The 23879-nt window shown below is 41.7% G+C and overlaps 1 protein-coding gene across 2 annotated transcripts in view; it reads left to right on the top strand.

Moving 5' to 3' along the window:
* FSTL5 (follistatin like 5) overlaps window positions 1–23879 on the top strand; it is a 644560-nt gene that overhangs the window by 16640 nt on the left and 604041 nt on the right. The window lies entirely within an intron of this gene.

Here is a 23879-nt window from a genome sequence, read left to right as displayed (position 1 = left end):
CAGGAGGTCTTTCAACATAAAAAGTCAGTAGAGGCTGTTCAACATTTCTATAAATGGAATGCCGGCAAGTGAACTATTAAGTGGCCCCTAAAATGCTTACATAGGGTCTTCAGTTACACATTTGTACTTTATTATTATTGTAGATAGAAAAGTGAAAAACATTTAAAGCAACCAGTGTGATATTGCATTGATGGTTGTTCAGTATTGCACAGCTGCAGGGAGGCGGCTGAGCAAACACTGTACAACTACAGTAATATGCTAAAGAAGCAGGTGTGGGTATATTAGGACCACAATGTTTAGGTAAACTATGTCTAGGTCGACCTCAAAAGGCCAACATGCACTGGAAAAAGATCAGCAATCAAATGGTCGACGTAGAAAAGATCGAAACATAAAAAGGTCAATTTAAAAAAAAATGTTGGTGTTAAAGTCGACACCTGAGCATGTGCACCTGCAATTTGTGTACTGCGTTCCCTCACTTGACTTGCTTATCTTATCAAGCTATGGATCAGGCGCGTCACGCTGCTATGTCTGCGTTCGACAAGTTTTACCATTTTCAATCAGAATCCACGTGGATGGTTAAGTATAAAAAGTCCAATTTTTTTTTTAAATCCCCCAAAAACTCATGTTGACATTTTCATGTTCCTTCCATAGACATGTCAGCCTTTTGCTTGTGTCCACATTGACAATATGTTTGTCGCCCATATGGTGTCGCCCTAATGACTGTCAACATAGACATCGTCTATCAGCCCTCCAGATACTATGCAGCAGGAGGCATCTTTAGGTAAAAGATGCCTCTTGTGAGCATCCATGATCTGAGTGCTTTGTCCATAGACACAACATTGGACCATCAATTGCAATGGTCTCAGCCCTAGGGCCTCTGGGTGAGCTTCAGCGTACCCAGAATGCCCAGCGGAACTGTTTAGCCATAGCCAGGAATATTGCACCTAAAGACACAAACCCTGGGCTTGGCAAAATGGGGTGGTACACTCCTTTTATGAAACATGCTGCCCAGCGTTGTCGTCCCAGCATTTTTCAAAATATAGGCGTATCATCTCATTTTGTAGGTCTTTGAGTGCAGTCTTCCAGGCCTCAGCTGAGCAGTTCCACCAGTAAATCTGAATGCTGAAGCTTATTCAGATGGGTGAGTGCTGCGAACATCGGGTTTGCATACAAGTCTAAATCAGATCCTATGTTCAGAAGTGAGGAAAGATTATATTTATGGTGAAAGTGATAGGTAAGATTATATTTTTTTCTCACAGAGCCTATATTCACTAATTATGGTGAAAAAATGATGGGAAAATTAAATATTAAAATAAAAAAGTTTATTTAATTTACAGCAGTCTCATACTAGCATTTGTATATTAAATTATAACTAGATTTGTATTTGTTCATTTTTAGACTGAGAATTGTATTATAGCACAGTGTGAAAGTTTCTCAGGGATAAGAAGAATAGTGGACTATTATGTTTAACACATACAAGAGATAATGCAATCAGTGAACACATGTGTCATCACATGTGTTCCAGGTACCAGATGTGTATCTTCTTAATTATTCTCTATCGGTCTCAATATTCTCCAAAGCTTTGCATCAGTCTAGGAAAACAGGGTTTGTTTGTACCATTACCTATTCTGCCATTGTGCTCTAGTGCCAGTTTATTATTTCTGATCGTAAATAAGTCTATGTATTATTATTCAGATTATTAAATGAGACACATTTTTTTTTAAATAGTCGCTGTTAAGTGTCTTCTTGCTAACAAAGTCAGTAATAGTAAACCAAACGAATGTAAGTTCAAGGACCTGGTGGTAAAATATATAAAGGGAGACGGAGTGATAGTCATAAGATATATTATATGAGGAGTGAGGGATTGATGAGCATAAATTATATATAAGGGTGGTGGGCATAACATATTTGAGGGGTGGGCAAGTGGTGGGCATAAAATATGTGGAGTGATGGCATAAATATAGAAGGGGGGGATGAGCCAAAAATATATAAGGTGATGACCATAAAATATAAAATAAGATAAATATCTTGCACAATTACATTTTATTTGAAAGCCTGAACAGCCAGATGTCATGGCCATACAATGGCTCATACACTATGTGGACAAAAGTATTTGGTCACTGGATCTTTACACTAACAAAGGCTGTTGGTCCCCCTTTTTCAGCTATAACAGTTTTCACTCTTCTTGGAAGGTTCTCCACAAGATTTTAGAGTGTTTGTGTGAGAATCTGTGCCCATTCATTTTGAAGTGCATTTATGTGATCAGGCACTGATGTTGGTGACAAGGCCTGGCTCTCAATCTCCTTTCCAGTTCTTTCCAAAGAAGCTTGATGGGCTTGAGGTCAAGGATCTGTGTGGGCCAGTCATGTTTTACACACCAAACTCCTCAAATTATGTCTTTATAGAATTTTATTTGTGTACTGGGACACAGTCCTGTTGGAATAGAATAGATCTTTCCCCAAACTGTTGCCCAAAGTTGGGGGCATAGCATTGTTCAACAGGCCTTGGTATGCTACAGCATTAAGATTGCTCCTTCACTAAATTAGAACTTAGACCTAGCCCAAACCCTGAAAAACAGCCCTGTACCATTATACCTCCTCTACCGAATTTTACAGTTGGCATACTGCAGTCAGGCAGGGAATGGTTTTCCAGCAGCAAACCAAGACTCACCCATTTGTCTGCCAAACAGAGAAGTGTGATTCATCACTCCACACGACATGTTTGCATTGCTCCACAGTCTAGTGTATGTGTGCTTTGCACCACTCCATCTGCCAATTTGGCAATGGACATGGTGATGTGAGGCTTGCATGTAGCTGCCCGGGCATGAAACCCTCTTCCATTCAGCTCTAGCCACACAGATTTTTGCTTACATTAATGTCAGTGGAATTTTGGAACTCTTCAGCTACGGTATCAGAAGAACAATGTCTGCTTTTTCGCATCATGCATCTTAGCAGTCATTAACCCTGCTCTGTGATTTTATGTGGTATTTAATTTCATGGTTGAGTTACAATTGTTCCTAGATGCTTCCATGGCACTTAACTTTAATATTACTTACAGTTGACTGTGGAATATCCAGCAGGGTGAGCCGTCTTATTTTGCAAAAGTAGCTGGCTAGCACAGTCTAATCTAGTCTAGATGAAGTCCCTGAGCTCTTCAGAGCCATCAATTTTATGTTTGCAAATGAGACTGCAGGGCTAGGTGCTTGATTTTATACATCTTTAGCAATGGGTCTGATTGAAACACTTTAGCTCAATAATTAAACTTTTGTCCATCTAGTGGATTTTAAAAGGTTTGACGATGATATCTGCTGCTCTTCTCTTCTGGAGAGGAGACATTTCCCTGTTTCTCATGTGAATGAAGAGCCTGCACTGCCAGAAGCCAGTGATTGTATGAGTTTGTAAAGTTGGAAGATTTCTCATACCTGAACGAATGATCATCTCTGATCGGTCTTGGCCATACAATATACAATTTATTAGCTCACTATGACAGTAATCAGTGGATCTGGCTGATAGTAGTAGGAATTGGTTGAGAGAAGGCTTCTACCTATGAGTAGAAGTGGGTATAAAGTACTAGAGTATATATGGTATTGTTAGATTAATGAAAAGGTACTTCTTTGGGCAGTCAGTGAACTGTAGTTCTAGTGAGGGGTAATCATGGCGGTTGAGGTGAAGTGGTGAGGCTGTTTATGTAGATCAGTGGTTCTCAACCTCAGTCCTCAAGTACCCCCAATAGTCCAGATCTCCACACAGAATCACAAGTGAAAAAATTAGCTCCACCTGTTGATCTTTTAAAATGTGTCAGTGAATAATGAGTGCACCTGTGCAACTGCCAGGAGAACTGGAAAACATGCACTGTTGGAGGTACTTGAGGACCGAGGTTGAGAACCACTGATGTAGATGACCACAGCTAAAGATTTAGGGGGTATTCAATCTGTGTCGACCTCCCGCAGCCATCTCCCTACGGGTAAGATGGCTGCGGGGCCCTATTCAATGCTGTCTTCCCCGACAGCATTGAACCGGGGTTCTGCGCAGAACGAGCCCGACATCACAAGCTGTCAGGCTCGTTCTGCCGTGAAAATCCGGAAATAGGCGAGCTCCTGGCCGGAGCTCGTCTATTTCCATCCTCAACTCTTGGCCACGCCCCCTTCTCGCCGCTCGGGGGCCGAGACATTGAATCCCGACCGCCGAGCTCCAGTCGAGCCAAGCGAGAACGGGACAGGGGCACGGCTGTCGAGCTTGCCCTAACATTGAATACCCCCCTTATTGTGTACTGTTAACTGATGCATGGTACAAGAGAGTTCCTATATTTATACTATTTGGTTCCCGTAATGTAAAAATTGCTAGTTTCAATTAGAAATATTATTTTTTTGACAATGGGGTCTCCTGTCCCCTTCACCGACCTCACCACCGATGTAGGTTTGCTTTATAAATTTTTCAGGTTGCTTTTCCAGCATTATACCTAGTCCTATAATTATAATGTTGGGCTCCCTAATATAGATATCGGGTTTATGGTTTAGGATTTTTGTACATAATCTTTTTTCCTTTTCTTTTGAAATTCCACTTACCAGAAACAAAGTAAAATTATGACCTCCACTATTAATTCCCTAACATAGGGGCAGATTTATTAAGCTTGGAGATGAGATAAACTGGAGATAAAGTGGAGAAAAGGTAAAAGGAGATAAAGCACCAGCCAATCAACTCCCAACTGTCTTTTTCAAGCACAGCTGATTGGCTGGTGTGTTATCTCCTTTTACCTTTTCTTCGCTTTATCTCCAGTTTATCTCTTCTCCAAGCTTAATAAATCTGCCCCATAGAGAGATATGGTGCAGAAAACCTTTCAAGCATCTCCAACAGCAATTACACATACTGTAATACTAACAAACAGTGTTATCACAATAAAGAATGATTTTTAAAGGTGATGATTAAACTCACCTGCAATTAGGTCATCTCCATGTCAACACTAAATATGTTTTAATTAAATGTACATGTAATTAATCAGGTATGCAATATGAATGAATGCATTGGAAAGGTGTCATTTTTTTTAGCATGAATAATTTTGGTTTTCTCTGCAAATTCTAAATCTTGTCTTCCTCTGAAATTCCTCATGCGTGTCACTGAGTAATTGTCTGTTGTGCAAATCTTTGTTCAAACCCTAATTTGCCTTCTTATGCGAAGAATAACAATGAGTTCATGGTTATTATTTAAACACATAGGGGGCAGGAGGTACTTAGTAAAGCTCATGTACTACAAAAAAGTGTTAAAAACAAAAACAAAGCTACACACAACATGCATCTGGTTCTAAAAATTCGCAGCTTGAACAGTGCATTTCCATTTCAGTGTTAAGATGGGACATGTGTGACACCGATGTGACCTTTTAGAAACGGTCTCAGCTATTTAATATGTGCACTTAATAGCAGCACAGATTTGCTGTACGGAAAGTGCAGGAGGTCTTTCAACATAAAAAGTCAGTAGAGGCTGTTCAACATTTCTATAAATGGAATGCCGGCAAGTGAACTATTAAGTGGCCCCTAAAATGCTTACATAGGGTCTTCAGTTACACATTTGTACTTTATTATTATTGTAGATAGAAAAGTGAAAAACATTTAAAGCAACCAGTGTGATATTGCATTGATGGTTGTTCAGTATTGCACAGCTGCAGGGAGGCGGCTGAGCAAACACTGTACAACTACAGTAATATGCTAAAGAAGCAGGTGTGGGTATATTAGGACCACAATGTTTAGGTAAACTATGTCTAGGTCGACCTCAAAAGGCCAACATGCACTGGAAAAAGATCAGCAATCAAATGGTCGACGTAGAAAAGATCGAAACATAAAAAGGTCAATTTAAAAAAAAATGTTGGTGTTAAAGTCGACACCTGAGCATGTGCACCTGCAATTTGTGTACTGCGTTCCCTCACTTGACTTGCTTATCTTATCAAGCTATGGATCAGGCGCGTCACGCTGCTATGTCTGCGTTCGACAAGTTTTACCATTTTCAATCAGAATCCACGTGGATGGTTAAGTATAAAAAGTCCAATTTTTTTTTTAAATCCCCCAAAAACTCATGTTGACATTTTCATGTTCCTTCCATAGACATGTCAGCCTTTTGCTTGTGTCCACATTGACAATATGTTTGTCGCCCATATGGTGTCGCCCTAATGACTGTCAACATAGACATCGTCTATCAGCCCTCCAGATACTATGCAGCAGGAGGCATCTTTAGGTAAAAGATGCCTCTTGTGAGCATCCATGATCTGAGTGCTTTGTCCATAGACACAACATTGGACCATCAATTGCAATGGTCTCAGCCCTAGGGCCTCTGGGTGAGCTTCAGCGTACCCAGAATGCCCAGCGGAACTGTTTAGCCATAGCCAGGAATATTGCACCTAAAGACACAAACCCTGGGCTTGGCAAAATGGGGTGGTACACTCCTTTTATGAAACATGCTGCCCAGCGTTGTCGTCCCAGCATTTTTCAAAATATAGGCGTATCATCTCATTTTGTAGGTCTTTGAGTGCAGTCTTCCAGGCCTCAGCTGAGCAGTTCCACCAGTAAATCTGAATGCTGAAGCTTATTCAGATGGGTGAGTGCTGCGAACATCGGGTTTGCATACAAGTCTAAATCAGATCCTATGTTCAGAAGTGAGGAAAGATTATATTTATGGTGAAAGTGATAGGTAAGATTATATTTTTTTCTCACAGAGCCTATATTCACTAATTATGGTGAAAAAATGATGGGAAAATTAAATATTAAAATAAAAAAGTTTATTTAATTTACAGCAGTCTCATACTAGCATTTGTATATTAAATTATAACTAGATTTGTATTTGTTCATTTTTAGACTGAGAATTGTATTATAGCACAGTGTGAAAGTTTCTCAGGGATAAGAAGAATAGTGGACTATTATGTTTAACACATACAAGAGATAATGCAATCAGTGAACACATGTGTCATCACATGTGTTCCAGGTACCAGATGTGTATCTTCTTAATTATTCTCTATCGGTCTCAATATTCTCCAAAGCTTTGCATCAGTCTAGGAAAACAGGGTTTGTTTGTACCATTACCTATTCTGCCATTGTGCTCTAGTGCCAGTTTATTATTTCTGATCGTAAATAAGTCTATGTATTATTATTCAGATTATTAAATGAGACACATTTTTTTTTAAATAGTCGCTGTTAAGTGTCTTCTTGCTAACAAATAATAAGAATCACTAGTAAAACTGATGTGTACGTGTCACTGCAGATTACATCATCAAGGGAATCCAGATGATAGGTCGATAGTCAATAGGTCATCACCCTATGGTTGACATGGCTGTGGTTGACAAATGAAAAGGTTGATATAATGTTTTTGACATTTTTGTTTTTTTAACTTTTCATATTTTACCATCCGGTTGCACTCTAATTGGAAATGGTAAAGTGTGCTGAGTGCAGTGGTAGTGGAGGGGACAGAGTATAATAATTGGGGGTCCATGTGCTTATAAGTTAACACCTTAAAAACCTAAAAAAAAAAACCCTGTCATGTTGACCTTTTTTGCATGTCAACCATTTATCTTCCAGCCTATTGCCCATGTCGACCGTTTGCACATGTGTATATTGACTTCTTGGGTCGACCCAGACACTGTGGACCTAATAGCTCTTTACCCTGTGATCCACACCCCTAACATGTAGTATACTAAACAACAATGGTCTGAAGAATGACTGTAAAGATATAGTTCTATGCTTTCTGTATTCAGAATTTTTTATTTTGATGCTCATGTCGTTAATACTAATAACCTTTTACCTATTGAGGTTATTTTACTGCCAGATTTTATTTCACCATTGCTGCAGATAACTGCTCATCTCTAATGAAATTTTACTGTACTTATAATAGATCGTTTTTGTATTGTGTTATGTTAGTGGTTCATAAACACAATCTTCAAGGCACCCCAAGAGTTCAGGTTTTAAAGACAACCATGGCTCAGCACATATTGTTAAATCAAATTGTTTGAGACTAATGTTCTAATTAAAGTCTCTTGTGGCCAAGAATGGATAAACTTAAAGTTAAGACTGTTTTCTGGATGTGTCCTAGTGTTCCACTGCAGATTTGGCATCTTCGCTAAGGCGCACATTCTTAGGGTGGCCATACATACTTGGCAACCTGACCCTCTCCATGTTCCTGGACTTCCCTGGTAATGTATGATTGCCATCACCTAGTTACTTGATAAGAAAGGTGTTTCACCACAGGAGTCCACGAACAGAGCATTTTCTCCCTGAAGGAGAGGGTCAGGTAGGCAAGTATGCATAAGAACAACCTCCATATGGCCTGTTCGTAGGCATGTTGTAAGAGCTATTGAATGAGCTATTTATTGTGCTTTAAAAGCACATATGATCTGCTTACGATCGCAAGAAAAGCCGATGGATCATATGTGCAGCACATATGATCTGAGAATCTGCATCTTGACCTGTGGGACGTGCATCGTACCAATATACCTCATGATGTGCACACAATCTATCGCATGACTCATCGAATTTGTGCATTCGAGCCTGAGATCGTTCTAGTGTATGGCCACTTTAGACAGCATTGGGCATACAGAATATAGAAAAATCATATCTCATTCTATAACCCACACCTGCATTTTTAAGCACAACTCATATATTGATATCTATGATACACATGATTATCACATACAGTATATTAGACCTATATTAGAGTCTAATTAGTTCTTTTTTTTTTAATAACCTTTTTTATTAAAGTTTTAGACAATAAACATGTTGTCCAAATATGAATAAAGAGAAAGGATCTACAGATCACAGTGCGAAAGCCAACATTTCTTACAGGTGTGCAATATTGAGGAGTAGTAGATATACATCACATCACGATATTGGAGCATAGAATAATAAATATCACATATGCTTCAGGCTTGGCTCACATACGTCTGGAAAGAACAGTAGTATACTATAAAACATAGATGAGGGGGAAAAAACAGACAACAAGGCAGACAAGGGAACAAGAGTGCAGGGGTGAGGAGGGGAGGGTATGAAGCCTAATAAAACATAATCTGCTTCAAAAACAGGAGATACAGATGATCTGCGAATGATCTAATTGCAATTAGGTGGGATGTCCTATAGAGAAAATAATTGCATATGGAGATATTATTCTGTGGTGTCAAATATTTTAAATATTTGGGTTTGTGTAGGCAGATCGAGAGTGTCAATAAACCGACCCCAGTTCTCGTAAGAACTCCTCTCGCTATGTTAAAAGTAGCAGTTTTCCTATCAAAATGAAGCAGTTGCAGCATTTGGCTTTGTAACTGAGATCGATGGGGTTGACTTAGACAAGCAATCGGTCAGAATATGTTTGTAAAATTACAATCAAAGTCAGTATAGGAATAAAGTGATTTGGGGTTAGGCCTAGCTGCCAGCTGGAAAAGTTTGCCAGTAAGCAGGCTAGGGGGTCTGGTGTCACCAGGAGAGAGAAGGAACATTTGATATATGCTATAAGTTTGTTCCAGAATTTTTTAATTGGGCCACATTCCCAAAAAACATTGGTAATAAGATGCCGAGGAGCAACAGCATTTAGGGCACACACTGGAGTTCTCAGGATTAAAATAATAAAAATGGGCTGGTGATTCAATGAGCTTTTTGAATGATTGTTTTTTCATCCATCCTACAAAGTGACTTGTCCATCCTCCCACTGACGTCCACAATTTTCCTATCTCTTCTGGACTATCAAAATTATTTGGGATATCTGCATTATTCCTAACCGTTCCAGAATCTAAGGAGAAGACACCTAATAGGGAGGTTTGAGCCCTCAACAAGGGTATTTCAGGACCCTGTCACCACCTTTTTCTGGCCTACAAACTCTACCAGAAAACATTGGATGGTAATATACACTATCATACTATCAATCATCTAAAAACAAGCCATTATATATGGAGCTCCCAACTACATATTCAATATCCCTGTGATATCTTCATTGCTCATCACCACTATATATGTGTTTTTAATCTATACATTTTTATGTGTATTCAATTTTGCTTATATATGTTTATGTAACCATTAAATCACTTTTTAATTCAGAACCGTCTTGTCTACATATTGGTACAGCTAGCACTGGCACATTTCCTATTTTGTATTCTAATACTTTTTGGGTCTGACAACCCAGTGCCAGCAGCTGTTGATAGCGCACCACTCCATTTCTTCTTGTAGATATGTACTGTAGATTGGGGAATTTTCAAAGTTTTTTCATAGTATTTACTAAAAGATTCAGATGATGGTAAAGTGGGGATGTCTTGAGCCATTGGGTATACAAATACTCCCATCAATCTTGTTAGGACGTTCTATCAGAAGGGTGTAGCTAAACTTAATACGGTAAGCTAATTTTTCACATACGTTAAGCATGTGTACGAGTGGGTCAGAGGAGGAGAGAGATGAGGTGTGCGATGGTTGTGTGGGGAAAGAGGTTAAATAGTGTCTATTTTGTAGATACATGAAGAAATGGGATTGAGGGAGGATACATTTGTATTTAAGGGCTTGGAAGGTCATAAGTGTGCCACCAGGATCGAAGACCTTGGAAGAATCAGAGAGGCCTTTATCCCGCCATCTGTCAAAGTTGGCATTGGATGTCGAAGGGAGGAAGGCTGGGTTGCTCCATAGAGGTATATGAGTGGTGTAGAGATAGTTTCTCTTAAGTTTCTTGTGGATAGTCAGCCAGGATAGGTGTATACAGGTTGAGTATCCCTTATCCAAAACGCTTGGGACCAGAAGAATTTTGGATAATGGATTATTCCATATTTTGGAATATTTTTATATTTGTTTGAGGTATCTTGAGGATTTACTGTATGCTGTATAAGCACATCAAACACTTGAAATGCACACAAATATATTTTATTTGTGCATAAAGCAAGGTTTCAAAACATGAATCAAAGTTTGTGTTATATCTCAGTTACTGAATTTACATGCCAAGAAATCATTTTCTTGCACATATTTTGTGCCAGTTCCATATCATGTCCTCAGTAGTGCTGTTACAGATGTCCCCAGTTGTAGTTGTAGCAAAAAATATATTATTTTCACTTTCTGGTATGTATTGTTTTCGGAATAATTTGAATAACGGATATTTGGATAAGGGATACTCAACCTGTATCGCGAAATAAGAGCTTGTGTAAAATGTTTGGTGGGATGATAGCGGATTTGGAGTGATGAAGTGCGCCTGGGGAGAATGAAATGAAGAGAGCTTTATTGAGTCTGATACTGTATCTGTGTAAGAGCTCCTGTCATAGATCCAGTCAACAGCACAACTGTAAAGAACTGAATTATTATAAGAAGCCAGGTCGGGGAGTCCAATGCCTCCTTCATGTTTGGGTCCATTAATTTGGTCTGGGTGATCTTGGGTTTTTTGTCTCGCCAGAGAAATTTGGAGAAGGTGGAGTATAATTTTCGTATATCAGTTTGTGTTAGACGTATGAGAACTTTTTGGGGAATTTTTTGGGGAATATGATCATTTGTATCACGGCTGCTCTCTCTAATAGGGAAAGTGGAAGGAGTTTCCAATTGTCCAGTTTAGTAATTATTTTGGAGATAATGGGGGAGTAGCTGGTTTTATATACCTGTAGGTCATGAAGGTTGGGCTGTAATGTGTACTCCCAGGTATTTCATAGAGTTGGGAGCTATATCGAAGGGAAGGGAGGTTAGTAATGTTTTAATGAGGGCATCAATATTAGCGAAATGCAATATTTCAGATTTGGTTAAATTAATGCGATAGCCTGATTTAGCCCTGAATGAATATATTAGTTTTAGAAGTTCTAAGGAGAAGGAGGGGTCTGAGATAAATAACATCATGTCGGCAGCGAACAATGCAAGTTGGGCCTCCACATTTCCCACTCAAATTCCCTTGTATATTGGCGAGGCGGGAATTGCAATAGCGAAGGGTTCAAGGGAAATCACAAAGAGATGGGGGAGAGGGGGCATCCCTGCCGTGTGTCTTTTTTAATTATGAATGGGTTAAACAGTAGGCCATTGCATGCAATTTGAGTGTGTGGGGAGTAGTAAAGATAGTGTGGTGTCGTTATAAATATCTTGGGGAAGCCAAAGTGTAGTAACATGTCAAAGAGATGAGACCACTCTACAAAGTCAAATGCTTTTTCCGCATCTAGAGATAGAAGTAAGTTACTATTGGCAGTGGGAAGTGTGTAAAAAGTGGGTGGGGTGGGAGGGGCCTCTAGGAGGGGGGAAGTGGAGGAGTAAACAGCAGATAGGACTCTAAGGACATTAATCTCCGAGTGTCTGCCCCAGATGAAACCCAATTGTTCAGGGTGGATCTGTATGTATGTTGTATGTTAACTCTGTATGCAAGGATTTTAGTGAATCATTTATACAGTAGTCAAGGTTCAAATGGAAAATGGAGCGGTAGGATCCAGGGAGAGAAAGATCTCTGCCAGGTTTTGGGGAACCTTTAATACAGCTGTGTTGAAATGTAAAGGGGGAGTCGAAGAGTCAAGCTATACATTGAGTACTGGGTCTAAGAAAGAGGCTAATCTGGGAAGGAGGATTTTATAAAAGACACCACTGAACTCGTCGGGGCCTGGTGCTTTGTCACTTTTTAGGTAGTGAATAGTGTAGCGAATAGCTGAATAGATTTCCTTGATTGTAATCCGGCATATCAACAATTTTGCGGCTTCTATAGTCAATTGTGGACACCAAAAGGAGGCCCAAAAGTCAGTGGGGAGTGCTAGGTGAGAGAGTATGGAGGTAGGAGTAGGAAGGGGCCAGAGTAAAGGGAAGTGTAAAATTATACGTTAAATTTCAATTGCATGGTCTGATAGGTATCAGGTTAGTATGCCTGATACTTGTATTAGTGACAGACGGAAAGAGAAGTGAGAATGTAATCAATCCTGAAGAAGGTGGCATGAGCAGCAGAGAGAAAGTGTAATCTTTGTCTATTGGGTGGAGAGCCCTCCATATCTCAAGTAAGCATAATCCTATAGCAATCAGGGGAATGCCTAAATTAGGTAAGGATGTGGAAGAGGGTAGATGTTTGCATCTGTCTAGTGTATTGTTGGAAACAAGGTTAAAATCACCACAAAGATTAATAGGGGAGGAGAAATGGGGGTTTAATTTAGCTATTAGAGTTTAATCAAACTTCCTATAATACAAGAATAAACATTCGGGGCATATACGTTGCAGAGTACAAATTATAGATCGTGGACCTTAATAGATAATAGATACTGTAACAAATCTGCCTTCAGGGTCAGTAACAACATGCAGACAGAGCCACTTGAGGGCAGCACTTGGAAGCAGCCACCACCCCCTCAGTGGAGCCTGGTGAGCGGCACTCCCCTGGACTTGGAGCATGTTGGCGGTGGCTGAGTGGTGGGGATGCCGCACCCACCCCCTGTGCAGCCAGGTAAGCAGCGCCACACCTCCCTCACTCCCTTCCTCCCCCCTGTGGAAAAGGTTGGAGGTGGCTACAGCCACCCTCCGTGTAGCGATACGGCTGCACCCCCCCCATAGAGCAGATCGATATGGCCGCACCATGCCCCCCCCCCCCCTGTGTAGCATACCCAGCTTCATGGGGGTTGTTCCTCTTAATAAGAAGAACAACCACACGGGCCTTAGATTTGTAGGGACTAGAGCCAATAACCTTCCAGCCCAGCATTTTGAGTTTGGTTACCTCAGCAGACCTTAAACGAGTTTCTTGGAGGAATGCCGGGTGTATGAATAGGAATGCCAGGTGGACATCTTGCTTGTAGAGATATGTAAGGATTTTTCTCGTCTTGGAATTGAATCTGCCGACATTCCATGTTACCAGTTTTAATGTGAACATATCAGGTACAGTAGGAAGGGTATACATCACATAACATCTGTATTAAATACAAAAGAGGAGGAGGGAGGGAAGGAAAAAAGACATGTATAGGGGAGACATAGCAAAAACATATATACATAAAAACATTATTGAGAGGACATTGTCTCTAGTAAGGTCCAGTGTGGTGGGAATATTGAGTGTAAAAGAGACAACGACGTGCTTCCGGAGTGAACTGAAAACAATAAGCAGGGAAATCCTGATAAACATCGATCTGTCCAGTAAACAACGGAACAAGGCAAACAAATGTGCTATACCAGACCTAGCCCAAACTTTGATTGAGTCTCCAGCGAAGGTCATTTTCAGGCAGCAGTAAACATTTTTCCAGTGAAGGAAGTAACATCATACATAGAAGGGGATAAAGAGGAAAACAAAAAAGAGAATCCTTTAGAAGGTTCAGTCGGGTGTGGTCTGGCTGAACTCCAGTGTCTGCCTCCTCACACCATGGAGCCGGAACCGGAAATCAGCTGAGTTCTTTAAATATAACTTTACACCAAGTTTTCTGATGCTACTACTGTTGGCCAGATATAAAAATCTGCAGCACATGCTTTGAAACAGTGTGAGCACTCCATGGGGTTTCTGCGCTTCCATCAGTCTTTGATACCTTGGCTGAGCAATTTTTCTATCTACTACACTGAACTGCAGAAGCAGAGTTCAGTGCAGGACAAGAAGCTATATGCTATGAACAATTTCAGATACCATTCAACATCCGATCCTGTATTTAACTTTGGTACTGCTAGAGTTTACTGTGCTATAGGAAATGGAACAGCAATTAACCAATAATTGCAGGGGATGATAAGAGACCCAACTTGTGCTTTGGGAAATAAATGTATATAACAGTGGTTATATACATTTATATAACCCCCCACACACATATCAGTATCAGACTTTATCTAAGTACATGTCTAGGCCAAAAGGTTATTAGTGAGAAATGTATGCAAAAAGTACGGAAGTAAATTGTGTTTGCGGGTCTTATTCTGGTTCACTCTCAGAGGCAAATTCCTTCTCAAATGAACAAAACCATGTGCACTGCAGGTGGGGCAGATGTAACGTGCATAGAGAATTAGATTTGGGTGAGTTATTTTATTTCTGTGCATGGAAAATACTGACTGCTTTATTTCTACACTGCAATATAGATCTCACTTTGAAGAAAAACCCCACCCAAATCTAATTCTCTCTGTACAAGTAACATCTACCCCACCTGCAGCGCACATGGTTTTGTCCATCTCAGAAGGAATTTGCCTCTGAGAGTGAACCAGAATAAGGCCCTTTATGTCATCCTTAGGTTCAATTATGTGGTGAGGGACAATATTTACGATTGGCAGCCACGCACTGGTTTTTCCTATTGCATCGAACATAAACAATATGAGTTGAACCTGGACCACCAACCCCGGGCATTCCTGCAAGTATCCCAAGGCACACCAAGATCGCAAGTTTGGTAGCCATTGCTATGCACATCCACAGGATTTATCTGTCCATATTTAGACTTACTATGGGGGAATACACCATCCACCATGGGATTGACTCTGTACTGAATACTGGACTTGCCACCAGCAAGTTAGGCCAGCATTTTACACAATACAATATATATAGTACAGTATGTTTTGTTGTACTGTAAACTGGTTAAAGGCAGCTGGATCTGAATTCTAGTTGCCACAATTAATGTATTTTGCATTTCACACCAGTCACACTTGCTGTGATTGTAGACTACACACTGTATTATGCACAAGATTAATTAGTCTGCTAAATAATAGTAGCCTTTCTTCATTTACCTCATTCTAAAATACTGGTTGCTATTTTTCACAACTTACTGTTCTTAATAGGAACTTCAGACTAGATATGATCTACCTCACACACAACTTTTCCAATTATTACAATCTAGCCATTATATTTTATATTATTGATATTATATCCCCCATCACAAAACATCTACCCTTTACTAAATGTCTTTTTTGGTTAATGCTTACACATTGTTTAACTAGCAAATTTAAAGTGAGATTTCTTTATAACAACTTACTAATGTAAAGTACAGGATATATGGAAGATATGGGAGGGAACAGTGAGATATAGAAGAGATAGGTTGGGAGGAGGAGACGGGGAAGCAATAGGGCAGGAGAAAATTGCATGGTATGGTGATCAATGTTCAGCCCAGAGGCGGAACTACAAGCAGGTGCAGTGCACCAGGGCCCCTGCTGCCCCGGTCACCCTCTTCCTGTTACCCACTGTTCTTCCCTGTCAAATCTACCTCACCCTATCACCCTCTGCCATGTTGCCTATTGTGAACTTGGATTGGGGTGGAAGAGGGGGCCCAAAATATATTTTTGCACCTGGGCTCACCCCCCACAAGTCCCACCACTGGTTCAGCCTCTTGTTAGTTTTCCATTGCAGTGCACAAACATTTGCTCATGTTTGCCCCAGGCTGAAAGTAGCTTCCCTAAAAGTTGTTTTACATTAAGCCTCCTGCACAGCTGTTTCAGTTTAGAGTGGGGGGAAGATTCATAGTTGCAATCAAAGCAAAAAATCATACAACTATTGCACTGCCAATGGGGTTGATATAAAGTGTATTTGTTTGGTTTATATTTTTTCTTTGCAGGATAAATACTGTCTGCTTTTGCATGTAGCCCACAAATATTAGACAGGTATTTTTTTTACACTGCAATTTAGATTTCAGTTTGACATACCCCACTAACATCTAAATCTCTCTGCACCTGTTATATCAGTATCAGCATCACCTGCAGGGCAAAATGGTTTGCCTAGCGTTTTTTTTGTTTGTTGTTGCTTTGCTTACAACTCTGAATCAGACCGGTGTTTCGACCTAAGATGCCCATACATCAGCAATCTGCAATCAATGATACTGTATGAAGATTTAGCATTTTCTTCCACATTTGCACAATTTCCCAATGTTACAAGTCACGCCCATACACTACAAACGATTACCAGTGACTTGCAGATATATTTCACATTGGATCTTCAAATCTGAAAATGGCAATACACCATCTAATGGTAATCTCTATGGCAGTGGTTGTCAGCAAAGGAAGAATTGTATGATTGCCAAAATTGGGCTATAAAAGACTGATGGCTACCATGCATTAGCAATGCATTGCATCTTGCCTCCCATGTTGATCAATCTGCAATGGCGTTTGGGATCACTTTTTAATCACAATAATCAATTAGAGAAGTCCATACAATCAGGAAAGGTTTAGTGCAATCACAAAATTGTCAAATTGCCCCAATCCATCGCTGATGTATGGGCTGCTATACATATGTTTGGTTATGATTTGTAATCATACACCTGACTATGGGCCTGATTCAGACCTGCACGCTAGGCAGCGTATATCCGCTCCGACATATAAATTACAGACTTGCTGACAGATTCTGTGCATTGCTGTCCTAACTGCACAGTTTCTGAGCAGAACATCATATTGACATATCTTATATAGAGCTGTGCAATGGTTTGTGTTGCAGTTGTTAGACAGTCATTAGGTCGACACCATTAGGTCAACATGAGTCTAGGTCGGCATGGGTTAGGTCGACAGGGTCATTAGGTCGACAGAGTCATTAGGTTGACATGGGATAGGTCAACAGTCAAAAGGTCGACAGGGGGTTTTTCACAGTTTTTTGAGCCGACATGTGCCGACAGGCGACATTTCATGCCCTACTACCCACTTCGGGCACCGAGCCCGAAGCATGGCGAGTGCAACGGTGCACTTTAACCTGTGTCCATGTCAACAGTGTCGACATGCGAGTAAAAAAAGCCCAGAGAAAAACCCCATGTCGACCATTTGACTGTCGACCTAACCCATGTCAACCTAATGACCACGGCGACCTAACCCATGTCGACCTAATGACTGCCTAACAACTAGCTGGTGACCAACTGATCCACACCCCACTAAGTTACCCCCGTTGAAATCCTGTTTTTTAATGGTCTGTATAGGCTAAATCTAACTGTACGATTGTACCGGTTTATGACAGGCGGCTCCTCTGGGAATTCTAGTTTTGTACTGTTAAACTCCAGCTGCTCTTTGGGGAGTGTGAGTGGCCTTCCAAGACTACATTTCCTGTGGTGCACCACAGGGGGACTCAGTGGGCTGTTCTTCCCCTCCTCAGTGATTCCTACCCAGGACCCCTGCACCTCATCTCAATTCCCGGGGGGAGGTAAAGTGAGTGCACACCACAGAGCACAGGTGCCGCCATTACAGGATTTCAGGTGATGGGCGGCTGAGGAGGCCCCGGGGGTACAGGAAGAGGGTGAGTGCCACTAACAGGATATCCGAGTCACCCTGGGGCCCCGGGTATATCATGTGATCTGAGAACAACACACATTCGGAAAGTGGATTTTGCCACACACCCTTTTCCCTTGACCAAGCCCCATTTGGCCATGCCTCTTTCAGAATGTGTACTGTTTTCTGCCCTTCAGATGTTGGAGGGTATGAGCTGCTTATGCACTGATTATTAATAATATATTAACATAACACTGAATCAGTGTTAGTATATTATTAATACTCAACGATTGCATACTAATTGCTGAATATGCACATTACCTCTGGCTCAGGAGAGAAAGTTTAACAGCTGTGAAGCACATATCATTCAGTCTGTCACTGAACCCCAAAAAATGAAAAATTATAAATACCTCACATAGGGCCAGATTCTCTAAGTTTCAAAAGTGATAAAATGGAGAGTGATAAACAGCCAGCCAATCAGCTTCTACCTGCCATGTCACAGACTGTGTTTGAAAAATGTCAGACAGGAGCTGATTGGCTGGCTGTTTATCACTCTCCATTTTATCACTTTTGAAGCTTAGAGAATCTGGCCCGAAGCATCTGTAAAATGAAACAGGGGACGAAATGTAATAGGGTGAGAGTTTCAGAAAGTGAGAGATTTTGGGAGAGTTTTCCCATGTTTTTTAAAGCAGCAATCAATTACATGGCAAAATCCACCTGGTTTTGCAGTGTAATTGATTGCTTCTTTAAAAAAAGGGCGAAACTCTCCCCAAATCTCTCACTTTCTGAAACTCTCCCCCTATTACATTTGGCCCATGATACCAATCTCCTGTGGGGTGACTGAGTTATTATATCATCCACATACCCTCCAACATGACCCATTCCATTAGGTACAAAATTGTCTGTTCCTGGACTTCCTTACCAGTGGCAGTTACACAGGTGGGGCTCCAGCTCAGTCCAAAATTCAAAGAGGGGGGTCATATCAACAGTCAGTGAGTCCAGGACAGTGATGTTTGGGGTGGCAGTAGGTCTGGCTCCACTTTTTGAACATTGGACTGTGCTGCAGCCTCTCATCTGCAACTGCCACTGGCAGGGAAGTCCAGCAACAGACCATTTTGTACCTAATGGAATGTGTCATGTTGGAGGGTATGCATCCACTACTAGTTTCCAGAGGGTGTGCCACAATCACACTGAACAGTGAGCAGTGAGGCCCAAGTTAGATCAGTGTACTTCCTGTAGACTAGTGCTGTATGATTCTGATCCGTCTACTGAATCACTGAGCCTGCACAGACTCAGGAGGACTCATCTTAGGCACAGCAGTGCAGCAGCCCTGCCCCTGACTCACTATGCATCCCACGCCCATATCTGTCCAAGCGTACACGCATATGGAAGTGACTTGAAAGTCACTTTTATATGCGTATACTTCCATATCTTTCAATGTGGGAGGTTACCCACAGCATACGAATGGATGCTTATGATAAAGATACATTAGCAGCCTGTGCGGGCAAACAAGCGCTGCAAGGGGGGGGGGGGGGTGGTGGATCTGCGAATTCACAGCCTTCCAAATCAACCAGAATAACCCCCACTGTCTGGTAACTGCTCCATCCCACTGGATGTCACGCGGGATTGCAGCTAGCCAATCATAGCTGAGTGCATGCCCCCCGCCCTCATTGGCGTAACTACTGTAAGGCAGCCCCAGCAGCCGCTTGGGGGAGCAAGCAGCAGCAGAGTCTGCGTGGGCGCCGGCACCCGCTCGATGCGCTGACATGCTGCTGCTTGTCGCTGCCCACTGACTGAGTACTGGAGGCGAGTCAGCCGCAACACGGGTGGGGCCATGGCAGAGATCAAATTCCCCCACTGATTCAATTGACTGTACACAGAGCCGGCTATTGGCTACTGTGTACAGGATGGGCGGGTGGATGTGCTAGGGTGGCCTGGGATGTTTTGGAGCCAAGGGAAGCAGCAGTGTATGCTGGTCTCTCTTCCTCTCTCCTGCTTCAGCTTCTCAGTTATGCGTGTGACGTCATCACGTCACACGCTGGGGAAACACGCTGGAGAGGAGCCTGGAGGGAGGGGGCACCACAAACTTTTTGGCAGGGGGGAGCAAAAGGTATAGTTACTCCACTGCCCGCCCCTGCCCCAAAGTAAGTAACTCCTGGAGCCTGGGTTATAGTTTGTGCTGACACACACTGAGGGGTAGATGTATGAAGCATTGATAAGGGAAGAGAAGTGATAAAGTGCCTGGTACTTTATCACTGGTCAATCGGCTCCTGACTGTTAAGTTAAAGGCTGGGTTTAAAAAGGGACAGTTAGGAGCTCATTGGCTGGGGATACAGGGGTAGATTCATTCAGCTCGGTGAAGTGATAAAGTTTCTGGTTTTTATCACCAGCCAATCAGCTCCTACCTTTCATTTTTTAAACCAAGCCTGTAACTTCACAGTTAGGAGCTGATTGGCCAGTGATAAAAACCAGACACTTTATCACTTCACCGAGCTTAATAAATCCGCCCCGCAGTACCAGGCATTTTATCACTTCGCCTCCCTTATCACTGCTTTGTACATTTACCCCTGAGTCTCCTCCTTCTGGCTGAGAGGCTATTGCTGGCAGCTGTCTTGACACATTGAACTGTGACTCGATTCATTAATCCTTCCTGGTGATTCAAATCACTGTGTTGAGACATCGATTCAGTAGCCATCTCTAGCGCACAGCTCCTCGGCTCTCAAGCAGCAGCTCTTCTCTGTCCACATCACACAGGGCTGCTGAGAGACAGAGATTCTGCTGGAATGGACGAGTGACTGAGGTTTACTCTCCAGATGTGTGTCCTTTGTTGTGGGTGTGGGAAGGGGGGTGAGGAGTGTGGGGACTATTACTGTATGGCCACATTACTGTGTGCTGGCCCAGTGAGCACTATGATGTCTTGGCAGCTGCAGTGGGGGTGTCGTGATATCTATGATCACTGTACAGTACGTGGGATTATTTGCTTTAATAATGGTGTTTGGAAGTGTGCTATGTGTATGTACTGCATGTATACTATGTGTGTGTATTTGCTGTGTCAGTGTGTGTGTGTATACTATGTGTGTATATAGATTATGTATGTTTATAAATATTCTGTGTGTGTATTTATGTTATATGTGCCTGTATGCAATCTGTGTGTTTGTATAGTATGTGGGCATGTTTTTATGGTATGTGTGCATGTATGTCATGTGTGTTTGTATGGTATGTGTGTGTGTATGCCCTGTGTGTCTGTATGGTATGTGTGCATGTATGTTGTGTGTGTGTGTCTGGTATGTGTGCGTATATGTTCTGTGTGTGTGTCATACTTGCCTACTTTTGAAAACTAGTTTCAGGGAGATTATAGTTGGTAGTAGAATATTGCATAGCGCCCCAATGAGGGGGCGTGTCATGCTCCACCCAAAAAGTGTGTCTAGTTCCATATATGGAGAGATTTTGAAAAGAGATTGTGAACGTGGCACCTAGAAGCGTAGGTGTATACTGCTGCATCTGAGAGGAATCTTTTAAAATGACTTAAATCCAAATGTAGATGACCCCAAAGCAGTTAGTAAGAGATACTGGGGGAAATTTACTAAAGGAAAGTTGTAAAAAATAGGTGTATTTGTATCCAGAAATACACTTATTTTTGACATTTACTATCCCGAAAATACAGCAATTCGTGTTGATAGCACATCAATACGAATACGAATTGCCGTATTTTCGGGATAGTAAATGTCAAAAATAAGTGTATTTCTGGTTACAAATACACCTATTTTTTACAAATTTCCTTTAGTAAATTTCCCCCACTATACTGTACTTGGTAAAGTGCTGGGATATGGTGCTGATGGTTCAGTGTAAAAGTATCTATCTCTCATGCTCTCATTTTTCCTCAAAAAATGTAACAGTGTAATGTGGGCTAGGTGAAATGAGGGAGATTGCTGCTATTTCAGGGAGTCTCCTGTAGAATGCAGGAGGGTAGGCAGCTATGGTGTGTGTGTGTGTGTGTGTGTGTGTGTGTGTGTGTGTGTGTGTGTGCTTGTATGCCCTGTGTGTGTGTGTGTGTGTGTGTATGTATGGTATGTCCTGGTATGGTATGTGTGCGTGTTTGCTCTGTGTGTCTGTATGGTATGTGTGCATGTATGCTCTGTATGCGCTGTGCGTCTGTATGGTATGTGTGTATGTATATCCTGGGTGTCTGTCTGGTATGTGTGCATGTATGTCCTGTGTGTCTGTATGGTATGTGTGCATGTATGTCCTGTGTGTCTGTATTGTATGTGTGCATGTAAGCCCTGTGTGTATTTATGGTATGTCCTGGGTGTCTGTATTATATGCTTGCGATTATATCCTGTGTGTATTTATGGTATATGTGCGTGTATGCCCTGTGTGTGTTTATTGTACGTATTAGCAACATTTCTGGGCCACGCAGGATCTCTTAAAATAAAATATGTGTATATACACACACTACATATATATAGCCCGCAGGGCCCCCCTGTCTTCAGTACCCCAGGTCCTCCAGGGCCTTAATCCAACTCTGGTGTGGGAATATGAAAAGATAGCACTACTACCGTCGGCAACTGGAGTGGGCATATGTACAGGCAGTGCTACTACCATCGGCAACTGGTGTGGGCATATGTATAGGCAGTGCTACCTCTGTAGGATATTGGTGTGGGCATATGTATAGGTAGCGCTACTGCTGTTGGCAACTGGTGTGGGTATATGTATAGGCAGCACTACTGCTGTCGGCAACTGGTGTGGGCATATGTATAGGCAGCACTACTGCTGTCGGCAACTGGTGTGGGCAGATATATAGGCAGCGCTACTGCTGCCGGCAACTGGTCTGGGCATATTTATAGACATCGCTACTACTGTTGGCAACTGCTGTGGGCATTATGTATGGGCAGCGCTACTACTGTGGGCAACTGGTGTGGGAATTAGTATAGGCAGCACTACTACTGTTGGCAACTATTGTGGCATATGTAGAATAATAATAATAATGATATTTATATTGCACTCCCAATAGGACTCAAAGTGCTTTACCATTTGTCTTTACAGCTCAAAATACAAAACAAGCTTAACAGTAGATATCAGTAAAATGCTTGAGTAAATAGGTACGTCTTTAGTCTATTTTTAAAGGTTTCTACAGTGGACGCTTCTCACACTGTGCGAGGAAGAGAGTTCCATAGAGTTGGAGCAACAAAGTTGAAAGCTCTAACCCTCAGATGAATTCAGCGAACTTCTGGGTACTGTTAGTAGTCCTTCTTCAACGGTTCGTAGTAATCGAGTAGGACAGTAGGGAATCAGAAGCTGCTGTAGGTACCTTGGGCCTTGGTCATGTAGGGCCTTGAAAGTGAGTAAGCCAACCTTGAAAACAATTTGCCATTTTACAGGTAGCCAGTGAAGGGAGTAGAGAATGGGAGTTATGTGGAAGTAGCGGTTAGTTAATAGTCTGGTTAATAGTCTGGTGGCTGCATTTTGTACCAGCTGCAAGCAGTGCAATTATTTTGATGGGAGACCCAGGTAGAGAGCATTGCAGTAGTCTAGGCGTGATGCTATGAATGCATGTATGACTTTAGGCAGGTCTTCTGAGGGAATTAAGTGCTTGATTGTCGCTATATTCCTTAGATGATAGAATGAGGATTTAATTGTGGCTGACACCTGATGTTTAAGTGTCAGGCCACTATCCAGGACAACACCAAGATTCCGCACATGATCAGAGTTTTTTAGTGCTTTGCCCCCCAGCGTAAGACCTGTCAGTTGGCTATGCTGCCATCTTGTTCTGTGATTTGTGATCAGGACTTCTGTTTTATCTGGGTTCAGTCTCAGGCAACTGGAA

The sequence above is a fragment of the Crinia signifera genome, chromosome 1 (genome assembly GCF_055691185.1).
Source record: "Crinia signifera chromosome 1, ASM5569118v1, whole genome shotgun sequence".
NCBI classification, from domain to species: Eukaryota; Metazoa; Chordata; class Amphibia; order Anura; family Myobatrachidae; genus Crinia; species Crinia signifera.
This window is presented reverse-complemented; position numbering and strand designations above follow the sequence as displayed.